The sequence below is a fragment of the Brassica oleracea genome, chromosome C4 (genome assembly GCF_000695525.1).
Source record: "Brassica oleracea var. oleracea cultivar TO1000 chromosome C4, BOL, whole genome shotgun sequence".
NCBI classification, from domain to species: domain Eukaryota; kingdom Viridiplantae; phylum Streptophyta; class Magnoliopsida; order Brassicales; family Brassicaceae; genus Brassica; species Brassica oleracea.
Genome location: NC_027751.1, coordinates 14,573,999 through 14,584,895, shown reverse-complemented (window position 1 = coordinate 14,584,895; position 10,897 = coordinate 14,573,999). Strand labels below are relative to the sequence as shown.

Below are 10,897 nucleotides of genomic sequence, written 5' to 3'. Positions count from 1 at the left end.
TTTGGGCTGCTATTTGGGCTTCGATAACTATTGTTTCATGATGGGTTATTTAAATTGCTCGGTCCATTATATGAGACTCCGCCGTCGACAGACTCTTCATTGAAACCCTACTCTGTTCATCTTCCTGATTGCAATAAACCAGAAATGTTTAGTGGTCGCGCTCCCTCATTTACTGCCTTCGCCAGAAACTTCAACTATAAAACGTATGCTTGAACCCATGAAATTCATCAGTTCTTTCTTCACATTCATAAGCTTTCTAAAAAATCAATTTAATATGTCTTATTTTATACTTACATTAATTAATCAAAATTATCAGTATTATTAATAGGGAACAACCCAAACTACCTATCATCATTATATCACCGATATATTTGCATCTAACATAGCCTTTTACACATTATTATTTTGAATGCATTATTATTCACTTCACTAGCGAGGAAAAAGTAAAAAATAATAATAATATGCAATGCACATATTTTCGACCTTATATAAATAACCATACATAAAAAAATCAAAATGCTACCGGTCGTGATTAAATTAGTGGGTATGTTATCCATGTATGAACTTACAAAATATGTTCAAGGTATTATGTATATTTTCAATACAAACCAAATCCCTATAAAATGAACCATATAATATATACTTATTTGACTCTCACCATTTTAATGTATTTTCTTGAATCTATGTATTTGTTCAAATACATATTTTCTAGAGATTTTTATCATATTTTCAGTATAAATCAAACCCTATACCCTAAACTATATTTCCATAAACTTCTAAACCATATATCGTAAACTTTATTTCATATATTTCTAAACTATAATCTCATTTCATATACATTTACTTTATATGACAAATCAAATAGTTTATTAGTTTTATGTATTATTATAAAACTTGAGAAGTTAATCAACTTTTTAAAAAGTGTTATCAGATTTTCTGTGTTTTTATAAGGACAAATCAAATAGTTTATTTAGTTTTATGCATTACTAAAGAATACGAGAAGTTTAATATATTTTTTTTAAAAATGTTATCAGGTTTTTATGGGTTTTATCGGAGGGTAATTGGTGGCGGTTCATATGTTAATTAACGTTTTTTTTATTTATCCAATTTTTAATTAACATGTTTTCATTAAATCTGAATTTTGTGGAAACATATCAGTTGGTAGAACCTTTGATAGAATGCTATATGAAAAACATAAGTCAGTCCAGATTATATACGTCAAGGGTTTATCGGTTCAACTGCGGGTCTAGATCAGATATAAAACACTCGATATATTTAAATTTGTCTGTATATCACATGTGTACCCCCAATAAAAAGAGTTAAATAATTTGTAAAAACATAATGCTTTCTTCGTACCATTTAAATGTAGATGCACTATCAGTTCCCAATATTTGGTTTCGGTTCGGGTATTTTGGTTTTTAGTGTTTTGGTTCTAGAAATTTAGGAGCCATTCATGTATTTACCAATTTTGTTTGGTTTAATTTAGTTGGGTTATTGAGGTTTTGGTTCGATTTGGTAGTAAACTTAGGAACCGACTAATATCCCAAAAAAATGTGGATCCAATTCAGTTCTGCTTCGATTCTGTTTTTTTTAGGTAATTTGAGATTAATAGATAAAATATTGGATCATTTGGGGTTTCGGTTTAAATATCAGATAATTCATTTTTTCGAATAATTCAATTTTTCGTATAATTTGGTTTATAAATAGTAGTTTTAGGATATTTGGTTATTTAGAAACTACATAACATTATTAGTTTTAGGTATATAATTTGTATTTAAAAATTCATGTACCTATTTGGTTTTCGGTTCAGTTTTAGATTTTTGGCTCCATAGATATAGGATATGATCACTTATTTATGAAATGCATTTCAATTTTGATTTCGTGTATTTGAGTTTGATGTGGTTTGGTTACCAGTTCCATATAAATGTGCCTAGACCTATACACTATTTTATATAGAAATTAATTTAAATTTTTTTTTTAATTTTGAAAATAAACCCGCGCTTAAAAGCGCGGATCAAAATCTAATAGATTATTAATATTATATTGACGGAGGTTTACATGAGATATGCACCATAGGAATTGAACCATTGTTGTTGGGATAAACAAATTTACCCATGGCACCTTTTTCTAAAAAACATTCTCAATTTATCTAGAATAAGTCTTTTGTTTTGCTTTAGTCGATACCATACATCATTTTAGGGGTTAATTAAGTCGAAACAAGCAGGATGTTAGCAGATTATAGCTTTTTTCCCCCTTCAGATTATAGCTTCATTATATATAGGAGACATTCTAAAAATGACTATACTAGCTCGTTACATTTTGCCATGACCAAAAACTATAAGAGAGCAAATAATGAAGCTGATAAACTAGCCATATATATATATATATATATATATATATATCAGTACATTAAATCTTGATCAGTGGATGTAATCGTTTAAAAGTAACCTTAATTTTGTACTATATATATATCAGTACATTAATTCAATAAAACCATTTGACGATTTAAAAGAGACAAATTAATCGAGAATACAACTACTACTAAATAGAAATCTCATTTTTCATAGGCAACAAAAATAAACGAAATAAATTGGGAAGCGAGTAATGAAATATATCATATTGATAAACAGTGTTTTATCTATTTTTGTCCGATTTTATTCTATTTAAAGTGTTACTAGATTTTGACCCGCGCTTAGAAAGCGCGAGTTTATTTTTGAAATTAAATAAATTATTCTTATATAATTTCTATATAAGATAATGTATAGGTTTGGGTATATTTACACGGGTGCACTGAACCACACCAAACTGGAAAAATAAACCAAAATTAAGAATTCAGAGCATATCCTATATCTTTGGAACCGAAAAATAGAAACCGAACTGCGAATCAAATGAGTACTTAAAATTTTAAAATACAAATTATATACATACAAATATTAATTATATTTAATTTCTAAATAACTAAATAACCAAATATCCTAAAAATAATATTTATTTACCAAATTATGCAAAAATTTAATAAATCGAATAGTTTTATCCAAATAATTAATAGTTAATTAGTTATCCTATATTTTTTTTTTCTAAACAACCTAAAATACCCGATTTAAAGTGCAAGATATTTTACATTTGTGAAAATTCAATAAAACGTATTATATGCATTGTTAGAATTTGTAAACTAAATAAACATGTTCTATTTAAACAAAATTTTTTTTATTAATTCCATATAAATCTCCCACCCGTATAGACCCATTTGATATTTTTATGAAAAGATTAATCATTTAGTTCATATATAAGAATGTAAGATCAAATATTAATAACTGATTTCATGTATAAATTAATGTTTCATAGTTGAATAGTTAGCATTAAGATTAATCATGTTTAAATAATCTGTCTTATATTCATGGGGATTTATTGTTAGAGTAATTATATAATAGATTGCAAGAGAATAATAAATGAGTTCATTTAAATTATGTAAAGTATTTATATAGTTAGAGAAATATAAGGTAAGACCAAAAAAATAGTTAAGTCTAATGAAATAGTCCAACAATATTGTTTAACTAGATTTTTTAAGAATCATTCCCTTTTAATAGTATAGACTAGATCTTGACTCGCGCTTAGCAAGCGCGGAATATATTATGATGATTTTTTTTACTGTTAATTTAATAAATATTTTGTTAATTTATAAGATTTTTTTGTATTAAAAATATTTTTGTATTTATGTCAGTGATTTTAAATTCGAACTGAACCCGCATTCAAACCGGTTAATCCGGTGATCCGATAATTCAATTTAGATTTTTTAAAATATACATCTTTTTAAAAAAATCACTAAAACCCGAGACTAACCAAGTGAACGAATGGATGACCGATATGTAATCCAATTTGATTTAAATTGTTATATTTACATAATTTGTCACATTTTAATCCAAATTTTAAAGTTCATTGTTTTGCAATTTTTGTGAAATTATGACGTTTCTAGAAAATTTTGATAGAGAAAATGATAGATATAAAATAATAAGAAGTATAAATATTTCTTGATCATATTACTCCTTTTATATAGCTTAATTAATTTTATTATAATTATTTTGTGTTATTTATTTTGTTAATAATTTGGTTTATATTATAATCGTTTAAATTATTTGTTAACAATTAGTGTTAAGGATTTTTTAGATGACATTTATTTTGAAAATTTTATAATTATTTTTTGTTATTATATTTGTTTTAAAATGTGTAACGTATATATATATGTAATGGCTATTATTGAATTATTATGTTACTTAAATAATTATATAACCATTATTTACGATATATAAATAAAATAATACATTAATTTAATTTATTTATTACTGATTGAAATGTTTTTGTAGTATTTAAACGTGTAAAAAATAAGTTCTGTTTATTTTTTGTTGTTTTATAAATTATTTGAATTTTTTAATCATTTAATTTATCTAAATAATACTAAGAAAATCGTTAGAAATTATTAAAAAGATGAGATCTAATATTTTATATTGTTTGGACACAAAATTAATTATAGTGTTGTTTGGAAACATAGTTAGTAGTATAAAGAAATGAATACAATGTTTGGAAACATGGATAATAGTATAGAAAAATGAATATTAGTGATTTAATGTAGGTTTAACTATAAAATAGAAAGCTGTATTTAATTTAAAAACTTAAAAAATAAATGTTATGTCCAACATAATGTTTCTGTTTTAATAAGATAGATTATATACCTACAAATATTAATTATATTTAATTACTAAATAACCAAATATCCTATAAATAGTATTTATAAACCAAATTTTCCAAAAATTAATGACTCTAATATTTTTTATTCAATTAATTAATAGTTAACTATTTATCCTATATTTTTTTCCAAACAACCTAAACTACCCGATTTAAAGTGCACGATATTTTATATTTCTGAAAATTCAATAAAACATATCATATGCACTGTTCGAATTTGTAAAGTAAATAAACATGTTCTATTTAAATCAGTATTTTTTTTACTAATTCCGTTTAAATCTCCAACCCGTATAGACCCATTCGATATTTTTTATGGTAAGATTAATCATTTAGTTCATATATAAGAATGTAAGATCAAACCTTAATAATTGATTGCATGTAATTAATTGAATTAATATTTCATAGTTGAATAATTGACATTAAAGCTTTTAGTTTCCAATTCTAAACCATTGAAAATTTTATACTATTAATGGAACTATATGTGGTAATGATCACGTTATGTGTAAATATGTTTGAATAATCTGTCATATATTCATGGGAATTTTATGTTATAGTAATTATATAATAAATTATGAGAGAATAATAAATGAGTTCATTTAAATTATTTAAAATATTTAATAGTTAGAGAAATATAAGGTAAGACAAAAAAAAATAGTTAAGTTTAACGAAATAGTCTAACAACATTGTTTAAGTAGATTTTTAAAGAATCCTTCCCTTTTAATAGTATAGATGGAACTTACAAATGATGCAAATAGTTGCACGGCCGTATGAATAAATATTGAAGGAATTTATACTATTAAAAAATAATTTGAGATGAAAACTAATGGAAAACAATTTCACAAATTTTCTGGAAAATGGGAATTTGTTTTAAAACTTACCAAAATTTGTTCTTCTACAATATATGAGAGGAAAAGCGGAACAAAACTAAATTTTTCTATCATCCTTATTCCACTGATATTTATTCCACTAATTCCACTAGTAGTAACCGTTTTCACCTAAATAGTTTCACATTTTTTTTTGGGTGTGGTTAAATAGATCAGAACATTTTGGGTCTATGTCCAAATATCTCTTCGTTTTGAGAGGAGCCGAATATGTCATTGACTAGTGCGGGACGGCATGATATATTTGGTGGCATGAAGCATATTAACAATTTGTGGCCTATGTATACATAATTTTTGTTTGTAAACATATATTAAAATACAAATAAAAAATATATAAGATGATTTTTTGTAAAATCTATATATATATATATATATATATATATATAAGAGTTTCCTTCACTCCTAGACCATCTACGTTAGATTCGGCTCATAATCCCGTGATGCTAACCTTAATCTGATAACGCGGAAAAGTGTGTGTCCTTCTCTCTTCTACGTGCGACGGCGACAGAGTTTCTTCACCGTTATTGAAACAGATTTCGTTATGGTTTCCTGGTGTTTAATCCCATTAAATCTGACGCCCACTACAAGTTCTTCAATGCTTGGTTTGCGTCGGCTAAGCTCTGTCAATTTGGGTATAAATATGTTCGTATTTATCTTCTAGAAATCATCCTCTCCTCATCTCTCTTATCTCTTTCTTAGAGTATACCAATTCACTGTTTAATGGCTAACTCGAGGGTGTTCTTATCTGATTTGAAATCCGGCAAGGGTTCATCCGTTGTCGACAAATCCCACATAATAGAAAGCATAAACTCTACAAGGTTATAGTTTTAAGTTTTTTTTTTGGTTTTAAGTTCCGCAAAAGGTTTTGCAAATCAGTTAATTATGCATCTTAGTTTTTTAGAGATATTGTGATGGTTGTAATGATCATGTTGAGAAAAAGTTCTAAAAATTATATATGTTGCAGTTTTTTTCTTCTAATGAACCAACTCTTTTTACCACTTCTGCAAATGTCTAAATCAAAAATTTCAGATCCAACGGCTGCACAACGAGTGTGTAGAGAATGCAGATCGATGGGTCACTGGATTTCTGGAAATATTTGAAGAAGGTTTCATAAGAAGGTAAGTCAAATTGTGAAGACACTTTCAACTGACAACACATTTACAAGTTTATACTAATGTTCTGTCCAAGCTTTGATTCTAAATAACAAAGGCCTTAAACGTTAACAGGGGACTGCGACCAGAGGGGGTTGTATCCAAGAGAGGTTAATCAGAAAATTCCCAGAAACAAACCGGAGAACGGTGAGGATGATGACGCAGACGATCAATTCTATATAATATTTTGACCATGACTTGGGCAGGGATGAGGATGAATATAAACGACACTATGCGAGGATAAAGATGTTGAAGAAGAGGAAGAGAAAACTGTTAAAGACGGATGCAAAAGACAACAAGATCATTTTACTCATGACATGGTTACTAAAATCCCTTAAGTCTCTTATTCTATCTCTCTTTTCTTTATCTAAGTAGAATGCATCTACTTGACATATAATATCAAATATTTAGAAAGGGATCAAGTGTTACTTTCTTTATTTCAATGAGAAGATCATATATGGTGTCTTGACCATGATCTCTTGCTTGACAGGAAAGGAAGTGAAAAAGGCATTGTGCATGATAACGATGATGTAATAAGTCGAGAAAATCACAAGGTCTTGAAGAACAAAATAGGAGGTCAACCTCTATTCATATGTCACGGTTGGGTCAAGTGGGGATGACCTAGACGCCATGGCTGAGCCATTGCCAAGGGTTAACAAGGCAGGTGGTCGGGTCAGTTACATGATCAAGCCAAGGTTCACGAGCTTCAAGCCATGTTTGCAGGGGAAGCAACATATATAACCCCACTACTCTACAATTCGTGGTGCTTACTTTAGTGGTTTCAAGGAAGCCAATAGGCTTCTCAAGCATTGAAAAGTGATCTTTGAGTGTTTGTTTTAAGATATGTATTTTTGGTCAATGTGTTTAGAGAAGCTTAATCAGTTTTGTAAGAATTTTGTTTTAAGAGAGAATAAACTTCTATTATATGTCACAAATTTTTATTCATATGGGCTGCTCGAGTTGTAAATGTCTAGTGGAGGAGGAATGTGAGGTTTTGGATACATGAGCAACACACAGGACCGGCCCTGGACTAATGCCCATAAAGCAAGGGCTTTAGCCCATAAAGCAAAGGCTTTAGGCGTCAGAGATTATAAAATTTGAAGGGGCGCCACAGACAGAACATTTCACCTTAGTGTAGTGGATGCCAACTTAACCTCTTGCCCTACAGATCATAAGTTCGACGCTCAGCTCTGCGTTTTACCTTCTTTAACAATATAACAACTTTTCCTTTTCTAATACCTAATACTAACATTTAAACTTAATTCATTCATTGGTTGCATGTTCTAACAATCTAGCTTCTTTTATCATACATGTATTAAATGTAGTTATGTTATTAGATAAGTTATTTAAGTTAATGTAACTTAATTATTTCTTTTGCGTTATTAACGCAAACATTTATTTTCTCGACGTCTCCTTCTATTTTTTTCAGCTTATATTGCTATAATACATGTGTGAACAAGTGAAGTTATAACAATTAACTCAAATATCAATTATTCATATTACACTTACACGTTTCTTTTTTGACTACTCTTCATATGAATATCAACATTTTTTATTGATCTTCATGTGAATAGCTATTGTCAAAAAAAAAAAAAATCTTCACATGAATAGCTGCATTTCTTTATACGTCTTTTGTTGTAAAATTGTCTAGTTTTTTAAAGAAAAATTGAAATGTTAAGAAACAAAGAAGTAATATAAAATTAATATTCGAATTGTATATTGATTTTTAAAAACATTTATTTTCATGATTTCCTTTTAATATTTTGCACTTTATTTTTAAAAAATAAACTAAATTTTACAGTATTTTAGTAATTTTTTAAAAAAGAACTTAAAATATAGTAAAAAATTAATATTTTCAAGGGGCATAATTTTTTTGTACGCTTTAGGCGCCATAGCCAGCCGGACCGGCACTGGCAACACATAGTAAGGATTAAGACAACATTTGTTCTTGATGATTGAAACAATGTGATGTATTACTAATGCAATTGTATTGTTGCAGGAATTGTTTATAGTTTGGAGTGTTGACATATATATATCAACATTTATAGACATGAGAATATTTCGGAGTGACTTTTCTAGAGAAGTTTATCAGAGTCCTATAATTTTCACATTGAGCTTATGTGCTTTTTGTTTAGTCTTTGTCCCAATTTGTAATTTGTTATCAGTCTTTTTTCTTTTTGACAAAGACAGATTGGAACCAAAACACAAAAGAGAGAGATTCGTGTCCCTTTTGGATATGTAAACACTTTGTATTTTCAATTTGGGTAGAGAAAATAGAAAGATGTTGGAGCGAACATATTAAAATTGAATAACTAAAGTCGGTTTTTGTTCCATTTAAATCGTCTTTAAAATCAATCTTATTTTAAGGTTTGTCCAATATGTTATTCTCCGATACCAAAACATCAAATCTAAAATTTAAAATTATATTTACATTACAGATTTCAATACTGATCAAAATTAAATAAAACTTTGATTGGTTATCTATGTAATGGTAGAAATGCATTTAAAAATGTATTTTGTCTATTAACAAAATTAGTAAAATGTAAAAATGCAAGTCTACTTTTTCGCTGACAAAAATATAACAAGAAATTTAAATGAGTTTTCAAATATTATAAAATATATATAAAAAAGAAATAAAGATGTATTAGAATAAATAGAACACTAATTCATAAATTATAATCAAATCCTCAAATTATTTAATATAATTGTTTTGTAATCTATTCCTAAAAAAAGATATTAACCTTTTGTATTTATATGTAGGTTATGAACTAAAACTGATTGAATTAAAAATTGTTTTACATGTGAAATATTTATGAGATAAAAATTAGCATGATTAAATAATAGATTTAAAATAATAACATTTGAGATATAAATTACGCCTAAACTGTGAACTGATTTGAAACATAATGGGTCTTTGGTAGCTAATTGGTCAATTTTTTGTCCCTCATTTTTTTTTATCATACACAACTTCATAATATTACTGATAATTAAGAGCCTCATTATATATAAAGATGTTGAACAAAAGAGTTGAAAAGCTTAGAAAACACTTTCTGAACAGCCATACATAAATGAAAATTCTTTTTAATAAAAACATTCCGTTAAACATAATTATTATGCCCCACAATTTATCTTGAAGTGGAGTTTTAACTTAATATTTCACATGATTAAAAGGATTGTTTCTCACAACAACCACAAATCCAATTCAGTCATGATAAATATAAACGATTGTTTTAAAAACATATAATTTTCTAAAAACCCAAACAACTATCCCTTTTTGTAAAAAAAATTGATAGATACAAAATACACCATAAAAAATTCAAACATCAGAAACAGTTGTTAAACATGAATTAGTCAAACTGAATGACAATGTACCCAAACCACGAGGTACCTTAATGTCATGAAGCTTTAACTAAACTATCTAAAAAGTCATTCAATAATTATAGCAACACACAGTTGACCAACCAATTAAGGATTACTAATTATCAAAAAAACATACAATAAGAACACTGTTAGAATCATGAAGTGGATGGTCCATAACCTAGACCATACAAGTTCAAGACTAGAGTCCACTGGGAGTTTACATCTAGCTACATGGAAGACCCATTCAACCTTAGTCTTTATGAATTTGACCATGTCATTATGTAGAGTATCTTTGTAATCAATTCTCCCTTTACTCCACCTTGTATTAACCACTATATATAGTGGTGTAAGCAATAAGAAATATACAACACATTCTCACAAATCTTCTCTCAAATCTTAACACGTTATCAGCACGAGACTCTCTCCACCTGAGCAATCCCATCCGCTGGCGATCATCTCTTTTCCGGCCATCTCTTCCGGCCCTCAGCCTTGCTCCGCCGGTCAAGTCTATCCCTCTCACGGTTTTCCGGCCAGCTCCTCCACCTCTCTCTCAACCAGCTCATCCGCGGATCAACTCTCTCTCACGGTGGTCCATTCAGATCAATTTGGTGTTTTCTAAAAGGTAAACTAATCTATCCATAAAATCTAAGAACACCACATATCTGAATCCTGATTATTAGATCTATTTGAATCATAAAACTTATAAAAATCTATAGATCTAAAATTATCACAAATATTAATCTTGAATCTAAGATCTATATGAAT

The 10,897-nt window shown here is 28.0% G+C and overlaps 1 long non-coding RNA gene across 2 annotated transcripts; it reads left to right on the top strand.

The window, feature by feature from the left end:
• Positions 1-6,113: 6,113 nt before the first annotated feature.
• Positions 6,114-7,742, top strand: LOC106340753. 2 transcript variants are annotated; one of them, XR_001269500.1, is made up of 4 exons: positions 6,114-6,253; positions 6,651-6,739; positions 6,848-7,092; positions 7,263-7,742. It is a non-coding gene; the product is annotated as an uncharacterized LOC106340753 (long non-coding RNA). The 2 variants fall into 2 exon arrangements; XR_001269499.1 differs by having other exon boundaries at positions 6,120-6,739; positions 7,263-7,740.
• Positions 7,743-10,897: the final 3,155 nt, after the last annotated feature.